This window comes from Micromys minutus (genome assembly GCF_963924665.1).
Source record: "Micromys minutus genome assembly, chromosome: 1".
In the NCBI taxonomy this organism is placed as follows: Eukaryota; Metazoa; Chordata; class Mammalia; order Rodentia; family Muridae; genus Micromys; species Micromys minutus.
In genome coordinates this window covers 161,527,161-161,545,141 of record NC_137969.1, presented here as the reverse complement: position 1 = coordinate 161,545,141, position 17,981 = coordinate 161,527,161, and positions in this window count along the sequence as shown.

Below are 17,981 nucleotides of genomic sequence, written 5' to 3'. Positions count from 1 at the left end.
CAGTGAGCCAGTTATATGGTCATATGTGACAAACCTCTTGTAGAATTGTTCAAATGTTCTGATGAGTCTGACTGATGTTCTAGCTATGGACCTATAACAGAGCATGCTCAGCCTCCCATGAGCACACACACCCTTCTATTTTCTGAAAAGAGACTCATCATCACATTTAGTCATTCTTGGCACCTGACTCTTCATATCTGTCCTATCGAGATGTTGTCTGTAGCTACAAATTCCTCATGGGCAGCTAAACTCCCTTTAGCGGTTTGCTGCTTTGGGCTGTGCATGACCATGTTCAAAGGTGGACATTTCAGAGGTCTCACCCGAAGGCTAGCCAAGACCCCACAGTACTAAAAGGCAGGTAAAGTTACTACTCTGAGGCCTCATTTCTCTGAGGGACTAACACACTAGTGTGGGAAATGGTTCTGTTTCTCCCAGACATTTTTGCTCCAGGGAAAATGGGCAAGAATAGTTAGAAACAGAAAAATGAGAAGAGGAAGGATACTCGTAAATGAACGAAGGCCAGACCCCCTATGTTGCTAACGGATGAAGCACATGCCCTGTTTTCAGCATCAATGGGGGATGTAAGTTCTATGAATTGGGTATAAAGAATGAACTTAATAACATCGATGCAGAGAAGATGCTGAGGTGCTTGGATGCTCAGAACCATCTCTGTAGGAAAAAGCCTGAGGCTCTGGAATACTGAGTTCACCTTTTTTTTTTTCTCTTCTCTTGGTAGCCTTTGGAAAGTGTCCCCTAGGCCAGGGCTCAGCCTCTGTTCTTATCTGTGGAGGGGTCCAGTGCACAGGCACCACACAGCAACTGTCACAGGGCTGAGCTGACAGAGGACACTCAGAAATGCTGTAAGGGACACATGTCAATATTCCTTAAATTACGAAGTCTGTCTAGATGGTTGGCTAAAACCACTGCGACCTTCATCGTTCCCTCTTCTCAGCACAATGCATTGAAATGCAGTGAAAAAAACTTGGAAATTTCAGAGCTCGGCTTTCAGAGAGATTTCAAATAGAATGAAGAGTCAGGAGACCCTGGAGTAGATGCAGAGAGAATCCTAGTCCCTAGAGAGGCCACATGCTATGTGGATATTTGGCTCAGGAGGAGTGAGGTTGAATTCTAGCAGGCTTCATGGGAGGTTTGCAAGACATCAGCCTTCTAGGTCTCTGTGAGGTCACAGGATTAATGATATGTATTTTCTGGGAGTTTTATTGAAAATTAAGGAAAATGATGTGAAACATAAACCATCTAGCAAGATGTCTGTGAAAGAAAAGGCATTTGATAAAGGATAGTGGTTACCACTTCACATGTGTGTGTTACAGTGGGCACCTGTTTGTTGGGTACCCATCTGAACTCAGTAACCACAACTTAGGAGCAGGGGCTACAGAACACAGGTGGTGACTCAAGACCAAGGGAAAAGGGTATGAGGGGAGAGCATCTATGAAGGACTGTGGTCCCGACACATCATTCATTTGGCGTCTCAGATTTCTGAGTGCTTAACATTGCCACTCTTCCCAAAACAAAATGGAAGACCTGCTAAAGTAAGATGGCTAGTAACTGTCACTGTCTTTGCGTACAGACTAATCTCAGCTAGTCACTATGACTTATCAGCTCACGAATGCAAAGTCCTGTTGCTTGGACAACCAATCGAATAATTACAGGGCTCTGGAGTTTCTATTATAAAGTCATATGACCAATGGGATTTCAAGGAACCAGATCACACTAAACAGCACAGTTATAACCCCTGGACAGACTCTTCATTCTGATTTTTTGTGGGTGACCAAGTTCAGGGGACCACAGAGTCTTTTAGGGTCTCCAGCAGCCTGCTACACTGAACACAGTGGGCCCTGAATGCTGGAGTGGCTTCTCAGACGTAATTTGCTGAATATAATAAATGAATCTATGCCATTTAGTTATACCCCATTGCTTCCAGGGAATTTATGTACAGTGACCACGATGCTAAGTAAACGTTTTCGGTGATATAAAATGAAGAAATACATTTTGATATAAATTATTCCCAGCCAGGCTGTTACAAAAACAACAGCAAAACTCCTGTGGTAAACAGGGACTGGCGTGGACAATGATTAATTAGGCCATCTCTTTTCTGCTCATGACAGCATTATAATTGCAAATGATGCCTGGAAGCTAGGAAGTAAATTTCAAGAATTATAGAGATTGTAGATGGAACCATGCCCAGCAATTCAGAACATGCTAATAACAAAGCATGCCTGACACACACAGCACACATCAACACACACACACACACACACACACACACACACACACACAGCTATATCTGTAGGAACACACACATGCTCACATACTCAAACACATCAAGTTAAAAGGGGGACATTTGGCGAATGATTCAGGGCGAAGGCTCTGGTGGAGATCAGTGTCAGCCAAATGGAGACTCTTCAGGTGAATGATTATTAATCTCTCACAAGGAAGCAAAAACAAACATTTTAATTCTGTTATTCTGCTACCCAAGAGATAAGGTCAGAATGTCAGGTGGCAGTTTTAACTAGGGAGAAGGGTCAGAGGACAGCAAGAGTCAGTGTGTGGAGAGCTCCCCTGGGTAGGGGCTATCTCTGTCTTGACTTTAAACCATCCTTACACTCCCTCTTTCCTGGCTCCTGAAAGAAGTCTTTCCTTGGGACGATTCCAGGTCAATTTCATGGCTTCCAGCCGTAATTTCTTTCTAGTCAGTTTCAGTATGAAATATGAATCATGAAGAAACTTAACACACATGTGACAAATAGGGTCCAGTGCTGACAAAATGAATTATATTTTAGCCTGTGACATTGTTTAATTTTTTTTTCACTTGTTTGCATATTCTAACTTTTCTGAAAAATAGGCTTGGCAGGCAAGGAGCATGGTTGCACGTATTATAATCCTTTTCTTGGCTTCCTAGGCATGAGCACTTCATGTCCGATGTAAAATAGCCTGGCTAAGGGATAGGCACCGCTGTGTCATGTCCCACAGTCCTTGGGAGAGTTTTTCTCTTCATGCCTTCATCAGTGCTCTTCAGCATGGCTGCATGTGCTTCGTATCTGGATTGAGGATGAACTTGGCGCAATGCGAGAAGCAGGAATCACAGTCATGGCTTGTGGGGCAGCCTTTGAGACTGGTGTCAGTCTCTGTGACGGTAGGACGATCTCCAAGGCCTGCTCTATCTAAAACTGTTGTAATTCCACAGGAATTTGGGGAATTAAGAAATAAACATACAGATCACATTGTTTTAAAACTTTGTCATGGTTGGAAGCTCAGGCTAAGGATTCAGAATTCCTGAACGCGATGGGTTTGAGATGGAGTCTTCTTTGTTTGATGCTGTGTTGTGTACTCCAGACTAGCTGCTCCATGAGCTTCTGAGGAATTCTTTATTCTCTGGCTCCTGTCCTGTCAGGGATTACACACATGCATCCCCATGTCTGGCTCCTTCTATAGATTCTGGAAATCTGTGCAGCAAGTATGCATATACCCACTGATTCAACTATATTGCTCCATCTTTATTAAAAAAGACGACTTTCTATTTTCTTAAGATTAGAGCCAGAAAGACATTGTGCTCATGAGGGCAAGACCTGTGTTAGGGAGGGACAGCTGGAGACATAAGTAAGCCTGGTTTATATGACCTCTGAGTCTCTGTCAGGTTCTGGGGACCCCCCTCTCCTGAACACTGTCCCATGGTGGCTTACAGGTGAGAAAAAGGTGACAAAATCCTGAGTACAGGCCAAACTTGTACAGTGTGGCATCAATGCAGCTGAACCGAAGAGGACTCGTGTGGTCTACAAGTCTAGAACGGACAAAATTGAGCTGGGGTCTTGAACACTGCACCAGACTTGGGTCATTGGGTGAGTAGCAAGCTGGGATGTAGCCAACACACTGGAGTCCTTGAGGAAAGTGAGACCTGGGATGTGGAGGGAGTACAATGTGCCAGGCTTGGGCCAGGGCCAGGTCTGCCAGACTAATTAAAGTCATCGCTTTTATTGCCGGTTACTATAATAGCACATGAGGTACTTGACACTGAGTGTGGCATGCATGGTTTGAAAACTGTAGATCACACAGAAGGCCATGAGCACTGGGCTGGGGGCTCCTTGTTAGGAGCTGTGAAAGGGGATGTAGCAACAGGATTAGAAGCCCCAGAGGTAGAGATGGTCATAGACATCAACTGGAGACTGACTGTGTCACTTTAGAATAGAGTAACTGAGATCAAGAAAATTAAGGATATTTTCATTTTGTTTTGTTTTGTCATTGCTTTCCATGGTTTAAAAATATATTTTTTTCATGACAATAACTGGACTGGGTTCATCTCGTTTACGATCTAGAATATTCATTCTATGCTAATTGCAGTATATTGACTTCATGAAATTGCTTAGAGATTGCTCTAAAAAGATGACTCTTTAATTAGTACCAGTATAGTTACTTATAATTTATTGCTTAATGAAAGTAAAAAAATGTAATTGACTTTCGGTGGGTTTGAATTTAGATCGAATATCACTCTTCAGTTCATCACGTAGAAACACAAAGGTTTGGGTTCTTAAAGGGCCAGAGGTCTTGGTAATTCTCCTTCCAATATGCATGCTCATCAGTCTTTACCTGGGCAACAGTAATAGCTGCCTGACTGATGGAATTGGGAGAGGTTAAGTAGCTAGTGCTCTAGTCAGCTAGCATTTAGGGGTTTGTAAAAGGAAAATACCCCGGCTTGCCTACACATGGCTGAGCACATCCTCTCACTCTCCATATACCTATTCGTGTGTGTGTGTGCAAGTGTACATGTGCCTGTGCATGTTTGTGTGCCTGCAGAGGCCAGAAGAAAGCATGGGATCTCCTGGAGCTGGAATCGCAGGCAGTTGTGAGATGCTAGATGTGGGTACTAAGGTAAAGCAGCAAATAATCTTAACTGTGGAGACATTCCTTCAGGCCCAAGATAAGCATTTTTAAGTATTAAATGGGTAAGTATTTGAAAACATGCTTATTGGGTCATCATCATCATCATCATCACCGTCCTCCTCCTCCTCCTCCTCCTCCTCCTCCTCCTCTTCTTCTGAGACATGGTCTCTCTGCTGTTCCCCAACTTCAAATCCTCCTGCTTCAGCCTCTTGGGTTTTGTCTCTGATTGAGTTCCTTGTGCATTCTATTGCTAAATCCTAAGATTTATGTTCTCTATCCAGGTCCCTTATTGGATGCGGAACTTGTAAATATTTTCTCCCAATCTCAGCTGTCATTTAACTTGATTTGCAGTCCACACGCTTTAAATTTTGATGAAGTCCAATTTATTCTTCTCATCTGCCGCTTGTCCTGGTGACATCTCTGAAGAGCCATTGTCTAAAACCAGGTCAAGCAAATCTGCTGCTGTGTTTCTTCCTGGTAAGCAGACAGCTTAAGGCTCGTCATGAAAGTCTATAATCCATTTTGAGTTAACTTTATACAGAGGATTCTTTTTCAGCCTTGCCCTTTGAAATTTCTAGGTTCTGTGAGCTGGTGAGAGGCTCTGAAGTGCCTTTACTGCCTCTTTGCTCATGGGGTGTGACCTAGTCCCTAAGAGAATGACATCAACTCTGTTACTCAGTGAGCAGGATGGCTGATTACTAAGCTCTGCCCTACCCAGCGCTTCCCAAAGTGTAGAAGCAGGCTGGCCCTGAAGTGTACATGTCCCTGAAAGGACAGACGGGAGACCCCATCTTTTCAGGAGGAATGCAGAAATATCCAAGTTTCTGAAACTGAAATCACTAGCTCCCGTGGAGCCCAGGGAGCCCTGAGAATGCCTTTCTCCCCTTTCTTTACAAAGTATGTGTGGTTTAGAAATAAGGCACAAAAAATGGATCAACATCTCTCTGGAAAGCCTTAGCAACAGAGGAATAAGACAAAGGGGTAGCAATCACCTTAAGATGATTATCTTTTGGTGAACAGGAGGAATAAATCTTGGAGTAGGGTTGGGGAATGAAGTTCAAAGACAAACCCAGGAAATGAGGTGATCCTTCATTCACGAAGGGGGCTCGGGTCTCCACAGTGGGCTGTATATTTTGCCGCTCCTGGGCAGCTTCGGAAAATACTTCACCATTGTAAATACTTAAAAGAACCCTAATATTTACCAAGGGCCAAAAATTGTGATGGTTTCTTCTCATAACTCATTTCATTTACTTATGTGTTTGTTAACTTCTAGTAGTTGGACAAAGCTGTGGGTTTTCTTATGTGATATTCATCCCCAGCTGCCCCTCTCTACCTCTCCTCCCCTGCTATTCCTCTTTCTTCCTGCAGAAACCCTCCCTGCTCTCTTTTTACCTATGTGTGTAAGCCTCGATTATGTGTATGAGAGAAAATGCCCCATAGTTTGTCTTTTTTGCTCTTATTGCCTTCTCTTGTCCTTCCTCTCTTTTCACGACTCTTTGTCTCCCCTCATAGTTCTCTGTTCTACTTTGGCATCCTATGTAGATGTGTAAATAAATATACATTCAAGCCTAGAATTTTCATGCGAGAGAAAAACGTGCCATTTGTTTTCCTGAGTCTGGCTTATTTCATTCGACACACTAACTACTGGTTCCATCAATTTCCCTGGACATGGCATTTTTAAATTACTTCATTAATCATTTCATTTTTTTCTTTATGGATGAATAAAATTCCACTGTGTGCATATACCACACTTTCTTCTTCTGTTTATTGTCGTTGCGCACAAATGACCTCATTTAATAATCAAATGGTAAAAATTATAAGATAGATATTAACCATCATTCTTACAAGTGAGAAAGCCAAGATAAAAATACCTTATATGAAATCAAATTCCACTATCTTAATTTACAAGCTTAGGCGCCTAGAAAAAGTAATTATCTGTATCTCTCTATATACATCAAATGAGCAACGATAATGTCTCACTGTGGCTCACCTCTTCCCAGGGAAATGAGCCATTGTCATACTACAGGATCCAACTTGATTGCTTTGGTGTCCATTAATCCCTTTAATTCTAATAACTGTGGGTTTCAAGCTACAAATTGTAGGTGAGGTACCTGGGCCTGTTTTTAAAAGATATTTCAGGACCACATGCCATATGAGTAGGTACACTAGAACTCAAACTCCGGTGTTCTGACTTCATGGCATAAAGCTCATACTCCGCCATCTTGAATCTCAATAAAAGGGTATGGAGAGCCAAGACTCTTTATGACATTTGTTGGGAAAACAATAGGGAGGTTCTGAGTGTTAGCTGACTCCCCAGGGAGAGCACCCGGGGAGATCATATGAAAACCTTGTGGTGGGTGTTCCACTGCTGACTAAAGCTGGGCTATGGTTTTTATAGTATCCATCTTTCTGATGAAATTTCTCAGGGGAGAAGCATGAAGGAGCAGAAACACCTGTGTTTACTTTGATGCCTTCATAATGTAAATGCTGTTTATTGTGAGGTTTCTCCTCTGAATGCCTTCTTTGTTTGTTTGTTTTTTTTTTTTCCCAATCAGGTAAATATAAAAGCTATGTGGCCAACTCATTTCTTTATCATAGATATCCATATGGCATTTACTCAATATTTCTCAGAGTACTGTTACTTCTATTGGGTTAACAATCTGATGTGTGAGATCGCATCACGCCCAGAGGGGGAAAAATGGGACCGAGTCAATATAAAATGAGACTTATGTCTTCTTATCTAGACCAGGTCAGTCCTCTGAACAGGAGTCCATAGGGAGTGGCTGGAATCACTCTGTCACTTGCTGACCCTTTAGGCAAAGCTTAAGGCCAAGCCTGCCACTTAATTCTGACAACCCTGATGACATGAAACAGTAAGTCAGGGCAATTGTTTTAAATCCATATACTCTTTTGGACCCCATACTCTTTCTGCTTGGGGGTCTCAGTTGCAAGTGGTGATGAATCCAGACAAGGGCTGTTCTCACTTCATGGACAGCATCACTGAGCCTCCTTGTTGAAAGGCTGATGAGCTGTTTGCTACTTTACTTCTCATAGAAGCTGGAAGGTTCCTTAAAAAGAGAGAGACAGGGAGGTGGGAGACCCATAAAACTTTGGCAGTTTCCAGGCTTACCTCATTGGTGACCTGTCCCCATCATTTGGACAGACCAGTTGCTGCTACTCTCTGGGTCCTGCTCCACCCTCCTAGTGGTCTCCTGTGGAGGAAGTAAAAGCAGGTGTCCCATGTATATGTTGTTCCCTTCCTATCCTCTCTTATCTGTCTTCTTAGGACATCACTCCTCTGCCCCAGAGACCAAAACTCATCTCTGATAGCCTCATTCTTTATGAAAGTGATCTGTTCTGTTCTCCCCACCCCTGGTGTCTTTCTCATCATCTCATTCAATGCCTGGCTATCTCTGAGGGAATTTTTTTTTTTTTGAGCTGTTTCATGGGCTGTGATGTTGGCATATGTGGAATGCCCCTAGATGACTCTTCACACAGCCTAGGCATTAGTCAGCTTGGACTACTGTGTGAATGTGCTGCATTCAGACTGGGGAAGTTAAAACAGCAGGTCACTTCCCCCCCCCCCCCCCTCACAACTCTGGATTCAAGAAGTCTGAGATTAAGGTGTTAGCATGCTTATTCAAGTCTCTTCTCCCTGACTCGAAGATGCCATCTTCTTCTTGTCTATCTTCTGCCCAAGATCTTTCCCTGTGTGTGCCATTGCTCCAAGCGTCTTCTAAGGATGCTAACAACCTCTTTTAACTTGTTAGAAGTGCTGGGGTTTGGAGTTCCCACCTGTGCTTTAGTCCATGCCTCTTTGGATTTAATCATTTATTTTTTCAATTTTGGAGATTTGGCAGCATGATAGCAGGATGCCAGTTCTTTTCCTTGCTTGCAGATGCCACCTTCTTGATGTCTTTTCACATAGCAAGAGACTAAGGCAGAGAGAGCTGTCTGTTATTTTTGTCATATAAGGACATTTATTTCATGAGGGTTTGTTGCTCATGACCTAATCTAAGCCTACTTACTTCCCAAAGGAACATCTCTATACCCCTTTGCTGGGAAGACTTTGTTAGGTAAATGGGGTATATCTCAGCCCACAGTAACTCAAAAACAGACTCTCAGGATCCTTAGAGTGGGCAGAAGCATTGACCTGTACTTCCTGTGTCTCCCAAGAATGGCATTGGAAGGCTTCCCAAGACCTTTCCAGTTCACAAAGTGACAGGGACTATGTTCTGAATGATCTTGTGATTGTTTCCCAAAGGTGGTCACCCCCATCTCCATGTGCTCCCCTAGATGAGCTTCAGCTGTTGTGAGTGTTTTGTGGAAGGACACCACTGGAAAATGCTGCGGTGGCATCTTGTTGGTCAGCATGATTCCGGCACCCCATGTGGTATTTGTTCTCTGGGGAGGACAAACCTGGAAAACAACTGCTCAAGAGAGCTTGTTCACCACTGCAAAATAACTCAGGAAGAAGCATGATAAGACCTGTTGACTTTGCCTTAGAGAGGGATCAAAAGGCAGCTTCCCAGAGAGCTAAGGACCTTCAACTTAGCAGGCTCTTAGCTCAAAAGAAAATGTAATAATGGGGATTGTTATTTTCTATGTTGACTCAAAGAAATAATAAAAAGAGACAACACAGCCACACATTTTTCTCTAATCAGGGTGGTGTTAGAGGATTAATGCTTCAGTGCTATGAATGATTTGGTTGGCAAATAAGGTACATAAAAGTACTACTTTGTAAAAAAAAAAGACCCCAAAACTATGAAGTTAGAAAAGGTTCATTTATATGCAATGCCACGCTTCTTCAAAGATGTGTTAGAGGAAATATTTTTTGGCTCTTTATATGTGATATCTTTAAAGTGGCTCTGAGGACATCAAGCCAGCCTATGAACAAAAGGCATGTTAATAGAATATGATTATCAAAATAAAGTGAAAATGTTGTATTCCTTATTTGAGTACGGCATTAGTTTGATTCTATTGTGGTCAGAGTGTTTATTCCGGACGATTCCAATTCTTTTAAGTATGTTGAGGTTTGTCTGTTGCCTAGAATTTGGTTTCTCTTGTTGGTGAATGTTCCATGGGTAATTGAAAAAAGAATGTGTGTTATGAGGAGATTTCTTTTTCAGTTTCTAAAAATAAGAGTTTAGTATTACTTGTTGATGCTGTTGTTCTAATTTATATTCCCACTGGCTTTCTTTTGCTTATGGGACAAGGGTATTGAGGTTCCTAGGTACAAATGAAGCTGGGTGTTAAAAACAAAAGCAAGACACCTTCTTAGTGTTAGCCAATCAGCAAACCAGTATATCAATATTTATCGATGACTTTCAGCATCCTGAACCCTTTCCTGGGTGCTGAAAGAGGGAGATGATGGGGCGTGATTAAGAAAACTGGGATCTTCAATCATATGTGGGACATACATATGTATCATGATGCTGTACACATGTGCATATGATCATGCTGATATGATCACGCTGACAGGCTTAGTATTTGTAACTTTCCTTTTATAATTTTTGTTTGCATTTGTTAATTTACCTTATTAACCAGACTGGGTTCTATGTGGCAACATACAGCAACTAGAAGGAGCACATGGCTTCCAAATATTGGAGGGCATGGGGAGTGGCTTGCTCTTATAGACCAAAGTGATTCTTGGCAGACCAAGAAAATGCCATTTCCCAGAGCTATAGCCTCATGCTTCAGTTGCTTTTATATCTCATTAAAATACTCCTTATAATGCCCAGATTCAATCTATGTAGGTATTTTCAGTATATACTGACTGATTATTAAAATCCCTATACACTATGGTAAGGATTTCCTATGAACAAAAAACAACTTAATGAAAAATTCTATACAAAGAGATAAATATGGATGGAAATGCAATATCTGTTTAAAAGACAGAGTAGAGAAAGGGACCAGAGAATACTGATGCCAGAATGAGAAATGGCACAGAAAGGGACAGGGGCATGTGTCCTACCCACAAAGGAAGAATGAACACAAAAGATTGATTTCCTGGACTCCGAGCCCATGAGCTCATGTCTCTTAGAAACTTTAGAGCCACATCACAAGACAAAATCTTTATGTCCTGTAGGTTTACATCTATATGCAGGTGAGGGCTGTCACTACGTATGTCAATGTGGTACATGATTGTTTGGTAGAGGGTGGGACAGGGACAAAGTTTTGGTAAGGTGGGAGAGAATGAGAGGGAAGAATCAAGATGGAACTGGAGGAGGAGGTTCTAGATCCAGGCGATAGGTAGATATGATTATTTCTAAGGGTTTCTAAGGGTTAATTTGTTTTATCTAGATGGGTGGTTTACATCTTTGTCAAATGGTTGTATGCTTATTGTGCTGATGTATGGTGGATTGAAAATTTATCACATAAATCTGTTTGATAAATTATTGATTGTTGAGTCATGATCTTACCAAGCTGTGGAGAATGTGAACAAAGTTCCTGGCTGGCAGAGAGACAGCCGGGAGAGGGTGGCTCACAGACTGCCTGTGTCTGAGAGTGCTTGGGGACATGTGGAGCCACTGAGATAGATACTCCACAGTGCCATGTGTCCCTAATGGTGTCAGCACTAGCATGGGATAAAAGGTTTCCATAATTTCATTTACCACAACAATGTCCAAATAGCAGTATAGATCATTTGCTAAGATCCTGGCACCTAAAGTTTGTCTGCCTAGGCTTAAACATTTTTCTGGAACTCTGTGATCTCCAGAGAGTTGCTTGATATACTTATGACTTGGTGTTCTCACTGTAAAACCAGAGAGAGTCACAGTCCTACCTTTAAAAGATGTTCTTATCATTTGGATTAAATAAGTTAATATAGGTTCACAGCATTATGGTAATAGTAGGTAATTCACAATATATGTGTTGGCCAGATGTGTGTTGAAGCCTTGATATATTCTCTCTGTATGCTTACTAGAATTTTCTCAACCCAGACTTTGGTAGCCCTGCTCTGAAAAGGATGGGGTTCCTCTGGAAATAGCAATATCTGTTCATCTCTTAGTCTGAGATGCTTGTGGCATTACCATTTTTACAGCACACAAATTATTGAATATCGAACATCTTCCGTGGTTCAGTGTAAAATTTAAACAAGTGACTATGAAATAAAACCTGTACGTCAGACAATGTCCTCTTCATGCTGTGAATTTTGAGCTGGATTCACATTTTGAAGGATCAGCCCTACAACACTGTCCACCCGCTAAGTGCTAGTACTGGTCTTTCATCATTTGTCACCTCCCTCCTCCAGTGTCCTGTAGAATTAGAAAAGAAGAGGAGTAGCAGTGGAGGAAGTTTATATCTAAAAATTACATGAAAGAGTCCTAAGAGAAAGCTGAAATTATCCCAGTGTAAATTAAGGCCGCCATTTCTTTATCCCCACACGTGTAAACACACAACATACTTAGCCACGGGACAGTTTTGCTGTCACTCATTTGCCTCACCAGCACTTCTATCTTTGAGAAAACTGAAGACTGTTTGTGTTAGGAGCACCAGCTTATATTATAATTAAACTATGCATATACACTGAGACTGCTTCTGAGAAAAACAGTATCAATGGTCACTAAGCTCTGTTCTACCACCGTAACAGAGGCATGAGCAAAACCAACAATTTACAACAAAACGCACCATTTCTAAACATGAAAAGATGTACAGTCTCTATCTTAAGAAAAATACCATTATCAATATGGCATCTTGTCACATGACAGACCACCGAGGGCTTGGGGCTGATACCCCTGGAAGAGGCATCGTGGCGAAGAGAGGAGCAAACTTCCATTTTCTCATTTCTCGGGATCTTTCTGCACTTGTTTTCCCAGTGCCAGCTTCCGTTTTGAATGGATGTTTCTTTGAGAATCTCTCACAAAATGCAAGGTCATCTTGAATTCCAGCACTTTCTGTTTGTTTCTTATGGGTGCTGTTCATCTTGTCAGCACTTCTGTCGTGAGCCCTACCCAGCGCATTGCATGTCCTATCCACACGGGAAAGACACAGACGACTCGATTGTCATTCTCATGAAAACCAGAAAGCAGCAGAAAGTTATGAAAAAATGTGTGGAGTAAGCAGAAGAATATGCTGAGTTGCTGCTTTTTTCTCCCACTAATTCAGAATTTGTTTTTATTCTCCACTATTTGGGCAAGCTGCCAGCCAGTTGAGTCTGACAGTCCAAGGGAGGGGAGATGTTGTTTTTCTATGACTCTGGGTTTCTTTGGAATAAAGGCACAGTGAGATAATATTTGCTAAAGGTAGCCACACTGGATCCACAAGACCCTGTACCACTATTTCCTGTCCTTTGGGTGGGGAGGATGCTGGGATAAGTGTTTCTCTAGAGTTCTGAGAACCATCAGAAGAGTGTCTGCAAGAGGAGACAGGAAAACATTCTGTAGGGAAGGGGAACTTTGTTCAGTGATTAAGTGTAGATAGTACACAGGTACACACACAGGTACAAACACACACACACACACATGAATGCACACACACAGGCACTCACACACACATGCATATATCTGTGATGGTCACGTGGCTCATTTCCAATCCTTTTTTCACCACCTCCTGACCTCTGAACTTTTTAAAATCTGTTTTTGCTAATTGCTAAGAAGGAGTCAGGGTCTCTAAGACTGTTTCCTTTCCCATCTAACTTTGTGCTTTGTACTCCCTCAAACCTGTTGACATGTTTCAGACAACAGGCTAATTGCTCTGCCTGTGTTCTTATCGTTTATGTTCTCGCTGCTTCTTATATGGCATGTCATGGCTGTCTCTTTTATCTCTAGACTGCTCTCTCAGCAATGCGGTTGTTTCAAGCCCGGAATTAGGTTTGGATGTTCAGGATTCATTATTGGTCTTAAAGTAGGCAAATTGTGTAACTTCTCAGAATCAGCTTCTCCATTTCCAAAAGGTCAGCAAATGCCTTGCTGCCACCTGGACTTTGAGGCCAGCGTGTGTGCTGTGTTCTAACTTTAAGGCCTTTAGAAATACTTTTCTCAGTGCCTCTTTTCTTACCTGCAAAATGGGCATGATGATATTTTTGCTTCATAAGAATTGTGAAAGTCAGATGAAGTGGTACATGGTAATCACCCTGGCATATATTGCTTTCCAGTTACTGCCGACACACTGTAGGTACTTAATACAATTCTAACTATTTTCTTTCAGGGTGATTCCCAAGTTAACTGGGAAAACATATATAGAAAGCATTAAAATAGCACATACGAAATGTGGCCTTTGTACATAAAGTCTCTCCGCTTTATCTGCCATCGTAAAGGGGCATCTGGACGCTGGTCTCTACCCACCACTCCCTGTTCTCTTTGCTTTCCATGTAGGTGTCTTCACGATATACATCACACATGTCACCTCCTCCATCCCCTCACTTCTGTCTCTCAGTTCAGCGAAGTCTGGTGTAGCCTTTCTTTCTGCTTGAAACCACAGTAATGCCTTGTAAACATTGCTAAAGCTTATTGCCTGAACCCAGTGGCAGAATCTCAATGACTTCCCCGGTTAACCTGACTCCAGCTGCTTTTGTTTAATTGAAAGATTCCTCATCACCAGTCACCAGGGAAATGAAAACCATGAATTCACTGAAGACCTGAAAGGTAAAAGTGTCTTACTACGCAGGCCTGGTGATCTGAATCTGATCCCTGGAACCCATACAAACAGATGGATATGGTGATGCTCGTATGTAATCTTAGTTTCTTACTGTGAGCTAGGGGTCAGAGCTGGAAGATTCTGGAATACAGTGCAGAGCAGCAGAACCAAGAGACCCTATCTCACAAGGCGGAAGGAGAAGCCAGATCCTGAAAGATGTTCTGATTTCCACAAATGCATTGTGCATATGCACCACAGTAAGTATCCTGCACCTTGCACATGCACATGTATACACCTGGTCATGCATATGAACATGGGCATGCATGCATGTGTATATACTAAACCACATCACATTGAGACACTGTGTTACCCTATAGATAATAGAATGGCTATTATTAAAAAGACAAAAGTTGGAAGATGCTGGGGAGAAAATGGAGACAGAACTTCTATGCACTGTAGATAGGGGTTGTAAATTAGTGCAGTTACTGAGAAAGCACTAAGGGAGCCAGCAAACACTGTGGCTCTTGTCCATGTCTCAAGCCCCCGTGTTCCTGCTGACTCTTAGGCCATGGTGTTCCATTCCTCTTCTTGCTTGTGCAAAGGGTGTTTGCTCAGTGTTTCGTACCATCCACCCTACCTCGTTTTCCTATGCCATGTTGTAACTTCTTAACTTCTAGAGATACACCAATGGCTCCACATTTATATCTTCAGCTTAGTTCCTTACCCCACTTGGGCTTTCAAGACAGTTGAATACAATGGCTGACCAGATGCCTTGTGGGGCACAACATTTCAAGCATCTTCAATTCCAAATGAACCTCTATCCCTTGTATCTTCCTGATTTTACCAGTCGGTACTTATTTTCCTCAGCCAGAAACCCAGCCACTGCTACGGTCCCCTCTCAAACTTACTTCTCCGATCCCTATCAATGATTAAACCTAGAAAGCTGACTTTCCAAGTATGTCCTTCACACAGTCCTCTGCCTCCTCAGTCGCTACCCATCTAAACAAGCCTCTCGCACTATTGCAACAAATTTTCTGCTCTTGGGTTGCTGCAGACACAAAATCACTCCTTGGTCTCCTTGATGATTCATGGAGTCTCATGACTCCGAGTCCTTGGAGATGTCTGTCTGTCTGGAATGTTCCTTTTCTATTGGTCTGACAATGACCTTAAGTTTCTCTGTGTAGCCTTCACAAAAATCCCCAGCAAACGTAATGGATATTTTCACTGCTACCCATGTGTGTCGTCTATATTTTCTTAATAGCTTTACTATAACTGTTCACCTTACTGAGATTGTTCACTTGGCCACTCATCCCCCTTTTACTCTGAACATTTGGAATGGTGGCTACACACTTCCGTTTTCCTCAGGTACAGCAGAATGTTTGTGACTGGCACAGCGTCCCGCTAATATTTCAAATGTGACATGCTGGACGTGTGAGCGAATTAATTAGTTGGCAAAGTCTTTTCTCCCTTTTGTGTTCAGGATGTGAGAAGAGACCACTTTCACTATCTTTCATGACAAATATTTGATGCTTAATTCTATCTTGGTCATTAGTCTGCACCTGTCATTTATGTTTTTCTCCTCCCAAGCCTTAGCCGTCTGTTCAAATGACAAGTTCATCCCCCCTCCCCCCGCCGTTTTCATTGTTCCATGAAAAACTGTCATTTGGTTAAATCACAGCATTGATGGGAATGCTTGCTGAATGCACTGTGAGATTTCTTTAAAGGAAGTTTCCTTTTATACAACGTGTCATTCAAAGGATTAACCAAGATAAAAATGGAATCATTCCAATTCACGTTTTGAAAATTATTTACTCACAGATGTACTTGATAAATCTCAAAACATGAATCTCTATATGATATAGTCTCATAACTTTTGAGCATTTCTCCAGAGAATTTGATGTTAAGGTCTCAGGGAAGCCCTCCCTCTCAGCGCATGTTCTTTTCCACATTACACGCAGTAGCCAAGACATGGAAACACAGCTCATGTTCACACACATGAAGAGAATGTGACATTTGTGAAAAATGGGATTCTGTTGGGCATTAAAAGGAAGCAAAATTTTATTCCGCACCGATGCAGATGAATCGTAAAGGACTTATGCTAAATGGAAGAAGAGAGTCACAGAACGACACATGCTGCACTTTAGAACGAGTTATTTAAAATAGTTGAGATGGAAGAAATGGTGGTTGTCAGGGTTCAAGGGAATGGGGTGCCACTAACCAACAGGCTAAAGTTTCAGGCAAGACTGGGTATGAGAAACCTGTTGTTTGTACAATGTGTAACAATGTGTTGCACACTTAGGAATTCAGCGTGTGGGCAGATCTCATGTTGTCTGTTACTCCTGTAATCTACTCCAACCCAGTGCACATTAGGGTTTAGTGAATAACTAAGGGAAAAATCTTCACACACCTTAACTTATAGTGGTTTCTGCTGACTGATTAGACATAAGGGAATGTTCCTCCTTTGTATCATGAGAAATTCTTTCTCTTTCTGCTCTTACAAACAACAACAACAACAACAACAACAAAAAACACTGGGAGAAAATGTACAAAGTGTATTTTCGTATTTTTAATATGATTCAATAATAAGCTACAAGCTTTATATAATGGAATTCCTCGATATTTCTAAAAAGGAAGTAGTTTAGACTTAGACATGCAAACTCTTTGTTACAGGGACCTCCTGCCCATTCCTTAGCAGACAGATGGGCCGGGACATAACAAGCAGCTCTTTGAAAGATGCCATTGAAAGAACCTTAATCATCTTTTCCGTTATCATTTCAAATACCCCGCCATGCATTAAGTGGGTATTTTTAAAATGTCATGTTATAGCCTCTCTCGTCACAAAAGTGACTATGCCAGTCACTTTGGCAGCCAGTCAGAGTTTGTCTTGTGCAAACCTTACACAACGGTCCCCAGTTGGCATTACATAATTGAAGACATGTGATCTGGTTAACTGTTAACGCCACTATTTATTACTCTGTGGGTAATGACCTAGTTCTGATACATAAGTTTATTAACTAAAAATAATTGAGACTTTAATCAAAGACAGAGTTTTACTTGTCTGATTACAACTTTTAGTGAATAAATTCATTTTGACAATATAAATCATCCATAGGTACATACTGCCACGAGTAGGTCCAGAACATGCCGAATTATTCATATATCTTTGCTTCTCATCCCCCATCCCCTGCTTTTATGACAGTGCCCACCCACCCTCCCATATCCTCCTGCCTCTTCACCCTGACATTCCCCTACACTGGGGCATCCAGCCTTGGCAGGACCAAGGACTTCTCTTCCATTGATGCTCAAAAAGCCCATCCTCTGCTACATGTGCAGCTGGAGCCATGGGTCAGTCCATGTATACTCTTTGGACAGTGGTTTAGTCCCTGGGAGCTCTGGTTGGTTGGTATTGTTGTTCTTGAGAGACTGCAAACCCCTTCAGCTTCTTCATTCCTTCTTCTAACTCCTCTATTAAAGACTTTGTTCTTGTTTTTAGTGGTTGGCTGTGAGCA